Source organism: Scyliorhinus canicula, chromosome 18 (genome assembly GCF_902713615.1).
Source record: "Scyliorhinus canicula chromosome 18, sScyCan1.1, whole genome shotgun sequence".
Lineage (NCBI taxonomy): Eukaryota > Metazoa > Chordata > Chondrichthyes > Carcharhiniformes > Scyliorhinidae > Scyliorhinus > Scyliorhinus canicula.
The window spans coordinates 15,278,607-15,297,408 of NC_052163.1; the positions used below are offsets into that span (position 1 = coordinate 15,278,607).

The 18,802-nt window shown below is 48.7% G+C and overlaps 1 protein-coding gene across 1 annotated transcript in view; it reads right to left on the reverse strand.

The window, feature by feature from the left end:
* Nucleotides 1–18,802, reverse strand: part of tha1 (threonine aldolase 1) — an 86,105-nt gene that overhangs the window by 33,250 nt on the left and 34,053 nt on the right. The gene's annotated exons all lie outside the window — the stretch shown is intronic.

Genomic DNA, 18,802 nt, shown 5'->3' on the forward strand with positions numbered 1-18,802 from the left:
GGATGTTCATTTACCGCCACCAGGCCTCCCAGCACATTAGTATCACGATGAACTTCGATCAGAATTAATTTGTTCTTTGATTTTAAAAAGTGGGCAGAACTACATTTTAATCAAGCTAATTGTGGTCATTTGAATTTTGACTTTTTAAAATTCATTCTTGGGATGTGAGTGTCGCTGGCTGGGCCAGCATTTTTTTTGCCCATCCCTAATTGCCCTTGTACTGAGTGGCTTGCTAGGCCATTTAAGAGTCAACCACATTGCTGTGAGCCTGGAGTCACCTGCAGGTCAGACGTGGCAAGGATGGCAAATTTCCTTCCCTAAAGGGCATTAGTGAACCTTTTAAAAAAATATATTTTTATTCTCTTCCTATTTTCACAATTTTTCTCCCAAATCTACACCCAACAACAATGAATAACCAATAACAAATATCTCAAACCCCATAACAGTAACAACGATCCCATCCTCCCACCATGCTCAGACATCAGCCCGCATGTTAACATAAACAAATGACAAAGAAAAAAAAAGGAATCAGGGATTACCCATAGCCATCTTCAACATACACAGCCCCCCTCCCCCCGCACCCCCCCCACCCCCCCACAAACTAATGTTCGATATTATCCAGTTCTTGAAAGTGCATAATAAATAGTGCCCATGACTTGTAGAGCCCCTCCGAGCTTCCCCTCAGTTCGAACTTAACCTTCTCAAGGGTCAAGTATTCCAACAGGTCCCCTCGCCACGCCAGGGCACAGGGTGGAGAGGCCGCTCTCCATCCCAACAGGATCCGCCTTTGGGCGATCAACGAGGCGAAGGCTATGATATCTGCCTCCGCACCCGTTTCCATCCCTGGCTGGTCCGACACCCCGAATATGGCCTCCCGGGAACCCGGGTCCAGCTTCACATGCACCACCTTGGAAAGTATCCTAAACACCTCCTTCCAGTACTCCCATAGCTTTGGACAGGACCAAAACATATGAACGTGATTAGCGCCCCCCCCCCCGGCAACGTTCACACACATCTTCTACCCCTTCAAAGAATCGGCTCATCCTCGCCCTCGTGAGGTGTGCCCTGTACACCATCTTCAGCTGTATCAGCCCCAACTTCACACACGAGGTGGAAGCGTTTACTCTCCGGAGCACCTTACACCAGACCCCCTCCTCTATAACCTCTCGCAATTCTTCCTCCTACTTTGCTTTGATCCCCTCTGGTGGTGCCTTATCCTTTTCCAACATAGCTCCGTATACCGCTGACACTGTCCCCTTCTCCAGTCCCCTTGCCGCCAGCACCTCCTCCAACAACGTGGAGGCCGGTTCCTCCGGGAAGCTCTGTATCTCCTTCCTGTCAAAGTCCCGAACCTGCATATATCCAAACACTTCTCCCTGCTCCAGCCCATACTTCGCTTCCAGCTCCCTCAATCCTGCAAATCGACCCCGAGGAAACAAATCTTTTAGAGTCTTAATCCCCTTCTCTTCCCATTTCCGAAAGCTTCCGTCCCACCTCCCTGGCTCAAATCTGTGGTTCTCCCGGATCGGCATTTCCCTCGACCCTGCCCCCAACCTGAAGTGTTGGCGAAACTGCCTCCAGATTTCGGGCATTAGGGAACCTGATGGATTAAAAAAATAAATTTAGATTACCCAATTCATTTTTCCCAATTAAGGGGCAATTTAGCATGGCCAATCCACCTAGCCTGCACATCTTTGGGTTGTGGGGGCGAAACCCACGCAAACACGGGGAGAATGTGCAAACTCCACACGGACAGTGACCCAGAGCCGGGATCGAACCTGGGATCTCGACGCCGTGAGGCCACGATGCTAACCCACTGCGCCACCACCTGATGGATTTTACACGACAATCAACAATGGTCAGCAGTGGGCTTTTCATTCCAGATTTTTACCGAACTCAAATTTCAAGATTCAAACCCAGATCGCCAGAGCATCATCCTGGGTCTCTGGATTATTAGTCCAGTGACAATCCGCCTCTGCCTCCCCTTCTGAGGAGTAATGGAATAAAGAGAGGGGAGGGAGACTGGGAAAGAAGAGGAGGGGTGGAAAAGGAGTGAGGGCGGGCTTGGAGAGTTTTTATGCAACATCTTTGTCTTACGTCGCAAATGGTGGTGTTTTCCAAGATGGAAATAAGAAAGAGAAAAACTTTCTCCAAATGTTCTAGAAAACTGAACAATACTGTAAATATCTGCAGAACACTGCAGAAATAAGGCATGGTTCCTGACTGCAGAGGAAGATTTTCTGCATTAACCTTTTCTCAGATAACGAGGGAAGTCCATTTTTTGAGATTAGGCCTTATGTTTGAGTAAAATGTCACTCAGTACCTGGCAGATTGGAAACCAACATGAAGTGCTGTAGAAACTAATATCTGTAATGATATTTTCTGCTTCCTTATGTCTTCGATAATACGTAAGCATATTTCAGACACAGATGTGTCCAGCTGAACTCAGTCTCGGGTTCAGAAACCTGTGGCTCGTTGACTTGGTTAAATATGGTACAGGCTGGCTGCAAATAACTAGTTCTCTGATTCAATCTAACAATTACAGCTAGTCCACAATGTTGCATCAATTTAATGGGCGGCACAGTGGTTAGCACTGCTGCCTCACAGCTCCAGGGTCCCGGGTTCAATTCCAGCCTCGGGTGACAGTCTGTGGGGAGTCTGCATGTTCTCCCCGTGTCTGCGTGGGTTTCCCCCGGGTGCTCCGGTTTCCTCCCACAGTCCAAAGATGTGCTGGTTAGGTGGATTGGCCACGATAAATTGCCACTTAGTGTCCAAAAGGTTAGGAGGGGTTACTGGCATACGGTGATAGGTGTGGGCTTAAGTAAGGTGCTCGTTCCTAGGGCCGGTGCAGACTCAAGGGGCCGAATGGCCTCCTTCTGCCCTGTAAATTCTAGAAATTCTATAATGACTGTGTGCCTCCTACATTTCCATATTCAGGGCAATAATCATAGGGTCAAGAAATCCAGGATGGAATGTATGAAATGAGATGAGTGACTTTAGTGCTGATAATGAAAAAGGTATTTTGCGGTTAGCCTTTATATGCTAACTCTCACCTTGCACAGTTAGTTACACCTGGAAGATGAATCACAGATTTCAAGTTTTAGTACGCAAGCAATAAATTACTGACACAGAGCAGGTATGATCCAAATGAGTGATTTAGTGTCACTTCCAGCGCTCTGCATGTTATTGTACAATACTTGAAAATCTTTAGGCTTTTTGGCTCCTAACTTTTAAAGTTTGACTTAGTAAAGTCTATGGACAGGAACCATCAGAGCAATGCTTGCCTTTCTACCAGGAAACAGATAAATCCCCAGGGCCAGACGATCTCCGACCCAGGGTACTAAATAAGGTGGCCATGGAAATAGTGGATGCTTTGGTTGTCACCTTCCAAAATGTTCTAGATTCTGCAACAGTCCTGGCAGACTGGAGTGCGGCAAATGTAACCCCGCTGCTCAAAAACTGAAGGAGGGAGCAAAACAGAGATTAACACACCGGTTAGCATAACATCAGTCGTAGGGAAAATGCTGGAGTTTGTTGAAAGGATGCAGCAACAGGACATTTAGAACTGGGATTACACGAAGTCAACGAGGATGTATGAAAGGGAAATCATGTTTGACAAACCTACTGGAGTTGTTTTGAGGACGTAACTAGTAGATTTTGAGAGGAGAGAGGGGTCGTCTTTCCCGGGGCTGCTGTCTCTGGTGTTGCAAGGTAAGCTTCTGTCGGAGGACGAAATAGGGGAGGGGAAGGTTACAGATATTTACAAGGAACTGATGGAGAGGGAGGGAGCCCTGGTGGAGGATGTTAAGTGCAAGGAGGAGCTGGGTGGGGTGGTGTGGGCCAGGATGTGGGCAGACGCCTTGCGGAGGGTGAATACATTCTCATCATGTGTGAGGTTAAGCCTCATCCAGTTTAAAGTGGTGCACTGGACCCACATGACGGTGGCGAGGATAAGCAGGTCTTTTGAGGGGGTGGAGGATAGGAGTGGGAGGTGTGCGCGGTGGGGGGGGGGGCGGGCGCGTGCAAATCATGCGCACGTGTTTCTGGCATGTCCACGATTGAAGGGGTTCTGGCCGGGGTTCTTAGATGTGATGTCCGAGGTTCTGGGGCTGAGAGTGTCCCGAGTCTGGAGGTGGTGATATTTGGTCTGTCGGAACACCTGGATAGGGGAGGAGGAGGCCGATGTATTGGCCTTTGCCTCCCTGATGCCCTGAAGGCGGATTTTGTATTTTCAGTCACTTCATTGCAGTGTTAATATAAGCCTACTTGTGACATTAATTGCCGCCGAAGGCAGGGGTGTGAGTGAGCGATCTGACAGAATATCTGTGGTTGGAGAAGGTTACTGGATCTGGAAGCTTTATTGTGCCTCAGAAGCCTTTCCACTGACATGTCCCATCGAGGTGTGTGTATCTGCGCTGGTGGAGGGTGGGGATGACAGCTGTGCCGCAACTATAACGGTTGCATCCTCGCCGCTCTCCTCCGAGGTGTTTTCCTCGGAGTCAGGAGAGGTTGCCGCCCGGGATGGGCCTGGGGAAGAATGACCATGTGGTCAGTGTGAGGGTTGGGTCAGTCAGTTAGTAAGGCAATAATAAACAACCCACGTTAGACAGGTCCTCTGGGTGGGGCCTGGTGGTTCTTCACCTCTGCGGCATCTGGTTGGCTGCCCTGTCCTCGGCCACTGCAGTCAATACCAGGGCCTATTCCTCGAAGGAGGTGAGGATTCTTAAATCTGACACCTCTCCGTCAGTCTGGGCCCACTTCCAACCATTACAGGAGCTTTTCCTAAAGAGACACAGAGGGGGCATCATTAGCCACACACGTGGGGGAGGGGGGTGTGAAGGGAGAATTGGAGGGGTGGAGGGAAGGGTGAGGGGTTGGGTGTCGCATGGGGAGTTGGGGTGGATGCTCCCTTGGGGGTGGGGCACGTTGGCGTCTACTCACAGGTGCTGCCCGGTGTAGGTCAATGACCTCCTTCCTGCACTGGAGGCCAGTCCTCCCGGTCTCACTCCCCGAGCTCACAGCTGCCACCACCTCGTCCCAGGCAGCACTGGCTGTCCTGTGGCTGACTCTCTGGGACCCTCGGGGGAACAGCACAACCCCCCTGGCCTCCACGGCATCCAGCAACCTCCCAGATCAGCACCCCCGAATCTTGGGGCTGGTCTCCTTGGCGCCATCACTGCGAGCTGGCTGGGATTGGCTGAGCAAGTACAGCTTAAGTGCAACTGCGCCTTGTTAGCGGGGGGACCCGGTGAATCAGCTGGCGAACCTTCATTTCCGTGAAGCCCGTGAGGCCTCGTTAAGTGGACCAATTACCGTTGAATTGTGTTTCCGGCCTCGCTGGGCTGAATGCCAGGAAGCTCACGGCAATTCCCGCTCGCTACCAAACTTAGAAATTTTTCCGGAGAATCACCCCCCAAAACCTCAGGCTCAGAAGTGATTTTTCAGGAGCACGACCTGTGACATATGAACAAGATGCGATGGGAGAGCAAGCTTTACTTTTGTCCCATAACTCAGGGTCTGATCACTCCTTCACACAAGTTGTGCGCTCCATGATAAGGTGGTGGGGAAAAACATCACTATATTCCTGGTAAGATGTGGCGTTAATGAATGTCAAACACAATTCTTCAATTTGGTGAAATAACTAGTGTCTCAATCTTTAAAAGCCTAATCAGAGAACATTTTTCACTTGTGTGCTGGAAAGACCCACAACATAAGATTCTGCCAGGCACTGCAACTTATTTTTTACTAGGGTGTCATTAGAATCTTTAGGTATTTCTATAAAATATGATTACATTGAAGAGTGTAGATAAAAGAACTGTGATGACCATTACAAGTGGAATAGGATGGATTAACTGAGGTGGCAGCCTTGGCTCAGTGATAGTACGCCTGGCTCTGAGGCTGAAGGTCACGGGTTCAAGTTCCATTCCCATAACCTGGCAGTGCATCGGCGCTCAGGCTGTTGCCTCAATAGAGAGCTGCACTGTTTGGAGGTGCCATCTGTGCAATGAGACATAAAACCGAGGCCCTGTCTGCTCTCCTCCGTAGAAGTGAAAGATCCCAGTGTACAAGACAAAGAAGATCACAGGCGTTCACCTGATGTCTCAGTCAATACTTATTCCTGAACCAACATCATTGAAGCAGGTCATCTGGTCATTTGCCTCATTGCTATGCGTGTGTTGCCTTGCTGGTGTCATGGGAATGTCACTTTAAGAAATGTTTGTCTTCTCAAGTGGCTGCAGTGATGTCAGTGTGTGGGTGGAGCTGGGCTCTGGCTCTGCTTTTTACTTTCGTTTTGAGCTGGAAGCTGTTTTTGGCTCTGAGTTTTAGTTTCGTTTTCAGTTGGAGGGCTGCATTCAAACCAAGGAGATGTATTTTGGTCTCTCTCGCTGAATGCTAAAGAATGTCTCCAGATCACTTGACGATTTCAAAGTAATACCTGTTTCTGTAAGGAATACAAACCTGCTGTCTTTGTTAAAAAGGGTCTTTGACTTATGGACATTGCTAAGTTACTAAGGGTTACCTATAGAGTATTGTATCTTGGGGGGGGGGGTATAAGTGTTGGTAGTTGATAAGATGTTTACTGTGTGTTTATAAAATGTTAACTGGATTCATAGAATAAACATCCTCTCCAGAAGGCCACCGGAGAGGAAACTTTTGTTAGGAAAGTTACTAAGGGTTACCTATAGAGTACTGCATCTTTGGAGGGGTTATCAGTGTTGGTAGCTGGATTCATAGAATAAACATTGTTTTTGTTTAAAAATACTTTAGTTCTCTGTTGCATTACACCTGCAAAGTGGGCCCTTGTGCTCCGCATAACCAAAATCTATTCAAAGTTGTGGGTCAGGTAAACTCCATGATATACTTTGGTATTCTCTAAACCCTGGCCCACAATACTGGGCACAAATTGGTTGCCGGGTCATCTGGTATGGCTGAAATTGAAAGATTGCAGTTACTACTGTTAGGCTGCTCGTGCTTGGTACAATGAGGTTCCCGCAAGACCTATTGGGCAGTTAAACCAATTTAACAGTTTCCTCCAAACTGTGTCTGGTTCAACCACAGGACAATGAAATGTGCTTTCTCACAACAAAGCCATTTTCCTTGGGCTGCGTACTGATGCCCGAATTTGAAGGCTGCGGTGAAATTCTACCTCAAGTTCCTTACCACAGCTTTAGTTGACCTTTCATCAAGAAAAGGCAGCATGTTTTCCAACTGTATGTTTAGTATGTTCTACAGCTTGTTCCAGTGTTAGAAGCTAGTGTAAGATTTACAAACAGTCGCTGGTCGTTGGAACCTGAACTTTGCTGATGAGACAGGCTCGTTGCCGAATCATATTGTCTGGCACTCATCAAGTGAAATGCAATGATGTTAAATTACAACCAATCGCAACAATTTTTATACCATGGCAGAAAAGGGGTGCTGATTGGCTAGCAAGTTGATTCGGATTGGACAAGGAGAAACCAATGGGGAAGTATAGTCCCCCCAACCTTCCAAGTAATTCAAAAAAGGTGCAAGGGTTGAACATATTTCTTTCCTTTGCAGAGAATAGAACCCTGGGGATGAATGTATTTCACTTTTTTTCGATGATGTGGAGATGGCGGCGTTGGACTGGGGTGAGCACAGTAAGAAGTCTTACAACACCAGGTTAAAGTCCAACAGGTTTGTTTCAAACACTAGATTTCAGAGCTCTGCTCCTTCCTCAGGTGAATGAAGAGGTATGTTTGATTGACCTGAGTGCTCCGAAAGCTAGTGATTTGAAACAAATATATTGGACTTTAACCTGGTGTTGTAAGACTTCTTACTTTTTTTCGATTCATTAAAGGGATGTGGGAATAGTTGGCTACACCAGCATTCATTGCCCATTGACTACTTCAGTATATGAAGAGTCATGAATAGTGTTGAACACATCAGCGAACATCCCCACTTGTGACCTTCTGATAGAAGGAGCTGAAGATGATGTGGCCTTGGATACTCTCCTGAGGAACTCCTGCATTGTTAGCAGGGGCAGCAGGGTAGCATGGTGGTTAGCATAAATGCTTCACAGCTCCAGGGTCCCAGGTTCGATTCCCGGCTGGGTCTCTGTCTGTGTGGAGTCTGCACGTCCTCCCCCTGTGTGCGTGGGTTTCTTCCGGGTGCTCCGGTTTCCTCCCACAGTCCAAAGATGTGCGGGTTAGGTGGATTGGCCATGCTAAATTGCCTGTAGTGTCCTAATAAAAGTAAGGTTAAGGGGGGTTGTTGGGTTACGGGTATAGGGTGGATACGTGGGTTTGAGTAGGGTGATCATGGCTCGGCACAACATTGAGGGCCGAAGGGCCTGTTCTGTGGTGTACTGTTCTATGTTCTATGTTGTCCTGGAGATGGGATGACTGATGTCCAACAACCTCAACCATCTTACTTTGTGCCGGGTATGACTCCAACCAGCAGAGAGCTTTCTCCCTGATTCCCAATTGACTCCAATTTTGCTCGGCCTCCTCAATGCCATACTTAAGTCAAATGCTGCCTTGATATCAAGGGCAGATATTCCCACCTGACCTCTGGCATTCAGCTCTTTTGTCCAGTTTTGAACCAAGTGTGTAATGAGATCAGGAGCTGAGTGACCCTGGCAGAACCCAAACTGAGGGTCCCGTGAGCAGGTTATTGCTGAGTTAGTGCTGCTTGATTGATTGATGATGACCCCTTCCAGCACTTTACTGATGACCAAGAGTTGACTGATTTCCGTGTACAGGTCATACCTGGGCAATTTTCTACATTGATGGGTTGATGCCAGTGTTGTAGTTGGACTGGACCAACTTGGTTAGAGGCATGGCAAGATCTGGAGCACAAGCCTTTAATACTATTGCTGGATTGTCAGGGTCCTTTGCCGTATCCAGTGCTGTCAGCCTTTTCTAATATCATATGGAGTGAATTGAATTGGCTGAAGACTAACATTTGTGATGCTGGGAACCCAAGATGAATGATCCTCTTGCACGTCTGGCTGAAGATTGTAGAAAACGCCTCTGCCTTATCTTTGGTACTGATGTGCTGGATTCCCTCGTCATTGCAGGTGAGAATATTTGTGGAGTCTCCTCCTCCGATGAACTGTTTAATTGCTCACCACCATTCACGGCTGACTGTGGCAGGACTGAAGAGCTTAGATATGATCCGTGGCGTAAATATGCCATGTTACAAGCTCAAGTGATGAACTTGTTGGTTGTTAGTGTAGCTATTAGTTCACTCAGGATTGTTCAGCAAGTGCTGCCCACTCATCCAAAAGATGTTCTGCCAACGACACAACTGAATAACACAGTATATGAAGTTCAGCGCTGATGGGATGTCAGGCACATCGGCCACACACCCTATGAATTGGCTCCACTGACTGTTTGCAATTGGCAGGGTACTGAACCAGTCAGTGCTTACAAAAACCCAAAAGCAAAATGTCTGCTGTTGAAAGCGATTCTGCAACTGGGCAGCACTTGCTGAACAATCCTGAGTGCGCCAACAGCTACACTAACAAGCAGTCGAGCTCGTAATGTGGCTAATTAACACTAGGCTAGAAGGGGCACAAATTCACACAGAGGACCCTTTCTCTACAAACAAAAGGAATCTGTTCCAAGTCTTATGCCTTTGTAGAATTGACCGGGAACGTGACCGAGGGCACGGGGAACCAATTCCCCATTGATTTCTCCATGTCAGTGCCTCATCAGGAGTCCACTTGCCAACCAATCCGCACCCATTTTCTCCTCTGCTATGAAGTGTGGAGATGGTTTGAAATTTATCATTCTTGCATTTGTCCTGATTAGTGCAAGACAAACAGCTTTGTCAACATATCTCCCTTTTCAATAACATCAGGAGTATGATTCTTGCTATTCCCCCAACTCTTCAATCTCTTGCAGACCTCTTAGTTTAAAGTTTAGAATGTCAGTTGCTGGCCAAGCAAATGTGAATCAGCGGAGGTCTCTGGGTACCACAGTGTGGCTTGGAGCTGGATGAGATCATATGGCTGATGTGCACTAATGACCAATACGTGGAGTACAGAATGGAAACACACGGTGGAAATCTCCATTCAACCAAGTCAAGGTAAAGTTCATGGGCATTCTTGTCCGACGTAGAATGTTTGGAAAACATGACAATATTTTCAATATTTCTGCAAGGTCAACTTGTTTGAAAATATTTGAAGTGCTCCAATCTTTTTCTGGAACTTGCATTTAATAACGATAATAATTGCTTATTGTCACAAGTAGGCTTCAATGAAGTTACTGTGCAAAGCCCCTAGCCGCCACATTCGGGTGCCTGTTCGGGGAGGCTGGTACGGGAATTGAACCCGCGCTGCTGCCTTGTTCTGCATTACAAGCCAGCTGTTTAGCCCAGTGTGCTAAACCAGCCCCATTTCACTTTACTCAAAGCCGACTTACAATAAGAAGATACAAATATCCATAAAATAAAAGCAAATTACTGCGGATGCTGGAATCTGAAACCAAAGAGAAAATGCTGGAAAATCTCGGCAGGTCTGGCAGCATCTGTAGGGAGAGAAAAGAGCGAATGTTTCAAATCCGATGACTCTTTGTCAAAGCTACCAGACAGAGAAAGTGGGAAATACAAATATCCATAACTGCAACTCTGGAAGGCAGGAGAATGTTCTTCAGCCTGTTTTTACATTAGAAATACATGGGATCCTGCAATTAAGAAATACCTGGAGTACTGCAATGTAATATACATTGCTTTCCTATGGATGGGTCAAAGAGTTCAATTATAAATCCTGTAAACTCGCCATGGTTTCTTTACATAAACCATCAAAGTGTGGGTTAAAATGGTAATCACCTGCAACTTTACACTGACCAAGTGTAATACTATTGTATTACACTGCCGATCTACCTCAGTTATCAAATTCTGGGTGACTATTTCCACCAAACAAATCCATCTCTTAGGTTTCATAGAATTTACATTGCAAAAGGAGGCCATTTGGCCCATCGAGTCTGCACCGGTTGACGAAACTTTACACTGTCAAGTATTTAAACTGTGATAGCGATTTGATTCCGTTATTTTAGATTTTCTCTCTAAAAACAACAATGCAGCAAAAAAACTGTGCGCCATTTAAGGTTGCAGTGTTCGCGCCTTTCCTTTGTGGTCAGTTCTCATAAACGTTATCAGATTGACAGAGCGAACTGCACTAGCTGCACACTGTACTCGTACACAGCACAGGAAAGTCATTCCAGATCTACATATGGTTGTGAACGTTACGCGGCCCAACTTCCTGTGTTTTTTCCTCTCAGGCGTAGCAAGCTAGACACCTTCCTCAAAAAAAAAGAAGCTAGTCGGAGAAATCATCTTCAGTCTATTTGTGCCGTCTTTCTAAGAACTAGGCAGGATACAAGGCATTTTGAAGCAACATTCTGATGCATGAGCTCACACCTGTGAAGAACTCAGACACCAACAGATTATCGTTTCATAATTCAGCATGCGACCCTCATCGATAATATAAAAGATCAAATGCTGCTTTATTTCTCTGTAATCTCAAAGACCAAAGGGTGAAGACCAAATCCTGCAAAGCCACTTTGAGAGTTTCGTCAACCGGTGCAGACTCAATGGGCCAAATGGCCTCCTTTTGCAATGTAAATTCTATGAAACCTAAGAGATGGATTTGTTTGGTGGAAACAGTCACCCAGAATTTGATAACTGTGAGGTAGATCGGCAGTGTAATACAATAGTTGCAACTTCTCTCACTGTTTGGGAGGTCGTTTAACAAAAAGAGATAGTTCAATGGAACATCCTGTCTTGAACCGAAATAATCTTCTTTTCTGTTTCTCGTACATTCTTGTCCTATAATAAAAAATTCCGAGGGAGTTGCCACGGCAGCACGGAAATTTTACTCAAATTTCCAACCAAGTTAAAGATTTTAAACGTGGAAACATTTTACTCATTCAGAAATCAGAGCAAAAGACTCGCTCATTGCCATAAACCAGGGAGAAAGGGCAATCAAACTTTAATACAGACTCTGTGATTAATCAACGTAACTTTGGCAGGAAGTCAGAGAAATTGTTTACGACACTTAGCCAAGCTTTCTGCTGAACGTCTTCCAAAGTTACGACAGACAATTGGAAAAAAAAACCCTGTGGAAATTCCAGGACTGGGCAGAGCGTGTGCACAAATCCTGGCTTAATTTACATGCAAAATGGAAGTAAAATCAGATGGGCGCGGCAGGGGAGTGGCTATGTTAATGTGCTAGTTAGTAACCCAGAGGCCTGGGTGAATAAACCGGGGAAAGCAAAGTTCAACACCCACCATGCCAGTTTGCAAAATCAGGATTCAGTTTGAAATCTAGAAATAAAACAAAGTGGTATCAGTAAAGTGAGCACGAAATTGCGAGATTCTCAAAGATCTAAAGTGGTTCACAAATGGTCATGGGGAAGGAAGGCTGCCTTTTTGACCTGGTGTGGCCTGTAGGTGACAGTCCCCACACTAAAAAAGTTGCCTCTCGGCTGCCACAGGAGTGGTCGAGCAAGCCCATCAGTCACACCAAACTCAGAGAAACGGAGAGATAATAAACAAATCCCCACATCCTGAGAATGAATAAAAGACCTCCTAGATTCATTACTGGAAGGATCCTGAACCCAGTACATTGAGTGCATTATTTGAATTGTACAAATGTAGCCCAAATCTCCTTGACCAAGAAAACACTCTGATTCACAAAGACTTACTGTTCAATGACTTTATGGGAATCAGCCTCAAAGCATACGCCTAGTGCATATCCCAGGCTGCTGACGCATCTCTCTACTTTTTAGCACTTCCCTCCAACTACATTCTACTGGGAATTCAAGTACCATTGGAACTGTTCAGTGCATGTCAGCAGCATGAGTCTATTAAAAACATTAATTTCTTTGTTTGGGGTGGAGAGGGCAGAAAGGGAAGGTGGACATGGAATATAAATGTCACCCTTTTATGTTGTGTGAAAATTATATGGAGCATACTGCACACAGAGGTGAATAATGCTGGCAAAAACACAAATCTGGACTGGCTTTTGACAGAGAAAACACAGAAGGGGATAGGAGACAAATGACTTTGTTATTTTTCACATTTTGAAACTGGCCAGATGAACTGCAGTAGCCTCGACTGACCTTATATATATTCTGATAGTCAGGAAAAAGGACATTCGGCGGATGGATGCCTTCTCTTGTTCCATTTTTTTTAAATTTAGAGCACCTGATGTGCCATCAATTGGACTCAAGACACGATTAAGATCTGAACTGTGGCTTTAATCAGCTAGTTGTTAGCCCGGTGGTCGACTACAGAGTAAGGCCGACCGCCGGGAACTCTGGGTACTTATACCCCGCCTCTCGACCAATTGGTGAGCAGTCACATGACTAGTCCCAGCCAATCGGACAAGAGGCACGTGACCAGCCAGAGCCAATGGGAAACCCATGCTCTGCACCAATGGCAGTGCTCACATTCATACCACCACAGCACCCAATTATTTTTTTTTCCGATTAATGACGACCATGAAACCATTGTCGATTGTTGTAAAAACCCACCTGGTTCACTAATGTCCTTTAGGGAAGGAAATCTGGCATCCTTACCTGGTCTGGCCTACATGTGACTTCAGACCCATAGCAATGTGGTTGACTCTTAAATGCCCTCATGGATGGGCAATAAATGCCAGCACAGCCAGAGACGCCCACATTCCATGAATGAATTGTGGTGAATGTGATTCACACTATATATAGTTGCCAATATCACTCCATGTATATATGTTCGTTATCTACCCATTGTAAGTGCAGTTGCACTATCCGACCACCAGGGGGAGTCACTCTGGGAGTACGCGAGAGTTGTACTGGGCTCCTCCCTTGGCTCCGCCCAGGGCTCCTCCCCCTGTGACCGGTGTATAAAGATCAGTGCCTTAGAGCCAGCCTGCCATTTCACCTGAAGTTCAACGACGAATAGGCTGGCTCTATTGTAAGTGTATTAAAGCCTCTGTTCAGATCCAACTACACGTGTTCGCTGAATTGATGGTTCCATCAATTTAATACACTTAAGCTGCCGCCGAAGTAAAGCATGGAATCCGCTCTAAAACCAGGACGTCTAGAACTTGATCCGCAGGATGCAGAGGCAAAAGAAACCTTCTGCCACTGGCTGAAATGTTTTAAGGCCTACCTGGCCGAAATCAGCACCGCTGAAACTACGGAGGAACAAAAGCTCAGCCTACTGCACGTGAGGGTAAGCCACAGAATTTCTACACAACTAAATCCAGCCGGTTCCTACACCGCTGCGCTGGCGATTTTGGACAAAATGTATATTAGGCCCATGAACGAGGTCTTTGCCCGCCATGTGTTCACGACTCGCCGACAAAGGGCTACTGAAACTTTCGCTGAATTTGCATGCGAGTTGAAAAACTCTCAAATGACTGCAATTACCAGGCCGTAACCGCGGCCGAACATAGGGAGCTTGCTGTGCGGGATGTTTTTGTAGCGGGCCTTCGATCTAGCTATGTACGCCAGTGACTATTAGAAAATGGAGCCCAGGGCTTAGAGACTACCGTAGAGGCTGCTATCACAATGGAAGTTTCCTTCCGCAGCCTCAACTCGTTTCCCGCGGACCCCGCAAACCCCGCATGGGCCCCCAACCTGAGGAACCCCCAAGCCTGGCAAACCTCCACCATGCGGCCGGCCACGTGCGATTCATGGGGGCCCCCAGTCAAATACTCAACTATTCAGCTGCTCCAGCTAATTACTCAGCTCCCCCAGCCAGCTACTCAGCTCGCCAAACCAGTTATTCAACTGCTCCAACATGCCACTATTCAGCTCCCCAAACCAGTTATTCAACTGCTCCAGGCTGCCACGATTCAGCTCCCCAAACCAGTTATTCAACTGCTCCAGCCTGCCACTTCTGTGGACAAAGCCAGCACCCGCGGCAGCGCTGCTCAGCCCGATCTGCGACCTGCAGCAGCTGCGGGAAGAAAGGCCACTATGCTAGAGTGTGCCTCGGCAGAAGGGCCCCAGCCCTCAACACCCCAACAGTCCAAAAACATCGCCCCCAGTACCAGCAGGCCCGCGGGGCCCGAAACGCTGCGGCCTATGCTCAGGCTCCGCCCCCTCCCGCCACGTGCGATCCATGGGGGCCGCCACCTTGGCAAACCTCCACAATGCGGCCGGCCACGTGCGATTCATGGGGGCTGCCCTCTTGGACGCCATCTTCATCACCACCCTCCACGTGCGATCCACGGGCCCTAGCTGCATCTCCAGACTCAAACAGCTCATCGGAGGAGTACGACCTCCCCGGGCAGTCACCACATGGCCCGCAACTCAGCGCAATGTTCCTGCATCAAGCTCACCAGAACGCAGCGGCATCTACTTGACAGGACGCCTGATCGGAAGAATTCGACTCCCCTCAGGCACCCACCACGCGGCCAGCAACTCAACGCGGTCACCCTCGCCCAATCTCGCCCCAAGCATCTGAGAAATTCGATGACGGAGGTCGAGATCAACGGGTACAACACATCGTGCCTCTTCAACTCCGGGAGCACAGAGAGCTTCATACACCCAGAGCTGGTAAGATGCTGTTCCCTCCCTATTTATCCCGTCAACCAAACTATCGCCCTCGCTTCGGGCTCCCATTCCATCCAAATCCAAGGCCGCACTACAGCAACGCTAACGATTCGAGGCGCTAGCTATTCCAAATTTAAACTGTATGTCTTGCCCGACCTCTGCGCGCCACTCCTCTTAGGCTTGGATTTCCAATGTAACCTCAAGAGTCTCACCCTCATCTTCGGCGGGCCCCTGCCCCCACTCACTATCTGCAGCCTCGCCACGCCGCGCATCGCCCCCCCCCCTCCTCTCTTCGCCAACCTCACCCCGGATTGCAAACCGGTAGCCTCCCGCAGCAGGCGGTACAGCCTGCAGGATAGGGTATTTATCAGAATGAAGGTCCGAAGGCTGCTCAGTGAGGGGCTCATAGAGGCCAGTAACAGTCCCTGGAGAGCTCAGGTGGTGGTCGTCAAGACCGGGGTAAAATTCCGCATGGTCGTCGATTATAGCCAGACCATCAATCGTTTTACGCTCCTAGACGCGTATCCCCTCCCAAGAATTGCAGACACGGTAAACCAGATCGCCCAGTATTGGGTATTTTCCACGGTGGATCTGAAGTCTGCATACCACCAGCTCCCAATCCGCCCGGAGGACCGCCACTACACGGCGTTCGAGGCCGATGGCCGCCTCTTCCATTTCCTCCGGGTTCCCTTCGGCGTCACTAACGGGGTTTCGGTGTTCCAACGAGCAATGGACCGAATGGTAGACCAGTACGGGCTGCGGGCCACGTTTTCTTATCTGGACAATGTTACCATCTGCGGCCATGACCAGCAGGACCACGATGCCAACCTCCACCATTTTCTCCAGACGGCCCAAAAATTAAACCTTACATATAACAAGGAGAAATGCGTGTTCCGCACAAACAGACTAGCCATCCTCGGCTACGTCGTGGAGAATGGAGTCCTGGGCCCAGACCCGGACCGCATGCGCCCCCTCTTAGAACTCCCCCTCCCCCATGGCCCCAAGGCCCTCAAATGGTGCTTGGGGCTCTTTTCGTACTACGCCCAGTGGGTCCCACAATATGCGGACAAAGCCCGCCCACTCTTCAAGGCCAAACTATTTCCCCTGTCTGCTGAGGCGCGCCAAGCCTTCAGCTGCATCAGGGACGACATCGCCAAAGTGGCCATGCGGGCGGTGGATGAATCCACTCCCTTTCAGGTTGAGAGCGACGCCTCAGAGGTAGCGCCAGCAGCCACTTTAAACCAAGCAGGGCGGCCCGTTGCATTTTTCTCCCATACCCTATCCGCTTCAGAACTCCGACACTCCTCAGTCGAGAAGGAAGCACAAGCCATCGTGGAGGCTATCCGACACTGGAGGCACTACCTCGCAGGTAGGAGGTTCACCCCCATTACCAACCAACGGTCGGTCGCCTTCATGTTCGACAACTCGCAAAGGGGCAAAATTAAAAATGACAAAATTCTTCGGTGGAGGATTGAACTCTCCACCTACAATTATGATATCAAATATCGATCGGGGAAGCTCAACGAGCCCTCGGATGCCCTATCCCGCGGGACATGCACCAGCGCGCAAATCAGCCGCCTAAAAGCCATCCACGATGACCTCTGCCACCCAGGGGTCACCCGGCTCGCCCACTACATCAGAGTCCGAAACCTGCCTTTCTCCAACGAGGAGGTAAAAGCGGTCACCAGGGACTGCCCGATCTGTGTGGAGTGCAAACCGCACTTCTATAGACCAGACAGGGCCCACCTAGTCAAGGTTTCTAGGCCCTTTGAACGCCTTGCGATCGATTTCAAAGGGCCACTCCCCTCCATGAACAAAAACATTTACTTCCTTAACATTATTGACGAGTTCTCCCGATTCCCCTTCTCCATCCCATGCCCCGATATGACCTCCCACACAGTCATTAGGGCCCTGCATAGTGTCTTCACCCTGTTCGGTTTCCCCAGCAACGTGCACAGTGACCGGGGTGCGTCCTTTATGAGTGATGAGTTGCGTCAGTTCCTGCTCGACAAGGGCATCGCCTCGAGCAGGACTACCAGTTACAACCCCAGGGGGAACGGACAGGTGGAGAGGGAGAACGCGACGGTCTGGAAGACCGTCCTACTGACCCTCAGGTCCAGGAAGCTCCAAGTTTCCCAATGGCAGGAAGTCCTCCCTGATGCGCTCCACGCAATTAGATCCCTCCTGTGTACAGCTACCAACCAAACCCCCCACTTCATTTTTTCCAGGGGCACTACCACAGGGGTCTCACTTCCGGCGTGGCTGAGGACGCCAAGCCCGGTTCTCCTAAGGAAGCACGTCAGGGCGCACAAGACCGACCCCATTGTTGAAAAGGTGCGCCTGCTTCATTCCGACCCACAGTACGCATTTGTTGAGTTCCTGGACGGTCGCCAGGACACAGTATCCCTCTGGGACCTGGCACCCGCTGGATCCAGCCCCCCATCTACCCCCACCGAGGAACTCCTTTCCCCTGTTCCCTATGCGGCCGCCCCCTTGCGCCCCCGATTCTGCGAGCTCACCCCACCAGTCCCGAGCGCCAGCACCAGCCCACCCCCCCGCGCTCCCAGTCTCCATTCGACCAGGAGGTGTATGAGGCTCGGACAAGACTCGCCCCGGAGTCGGCAACCGTACCCCAGACCTCGACGCCCGCCCAGCCACCGCAAGAGGCTGCAACCCCGGTGCTCCGCAGATCAAAACGGACAATTAGTCCACCGGACAGACTGACTCTTTGAGCCATCACCCCCGCCGGACTTGATTTTTCAAACAGGAGGTGAATGTGGTGAATGTGATTCACACTATATATAGTTGCCAATATCACTCCATGTATATATGTTCGTTATCTACCCATTGTAAGTGCAGTTGCACTATCCGACCACCAGGGGGAGTCACTCTGGGAGTACGCGAGAGTTGTACTGGGCTCCGCCCAGGACTCCTCCCCCTGTGACCGGTGTATAAAGATCAGTGCCTTAGAGCCAGCCTGCCATTTCACCTGAAGTTCAACGACGAATAGGCTGGCTCTATTGTAAGTGTATTAAAGCCTCTGTTCAGATCCAACTACACGTGTTCACTGAATTGATGGTTCCATCATGAATAAAGAAAGAAACAGAAATTGGAATGTGACATGCGCAACACTCTCTATGGTACCAGATTCACATTTACATTGTGCCTTTTATGAGTTCACGTCGCCCAAGTGTTTTGCCTTTGCAATGGGATCACAGCTGTAACATAGGAGATAAAACAGTTAATTTGTGCACAGCAAGCTCCCACAAACATCAATCTATTTCAGCGAT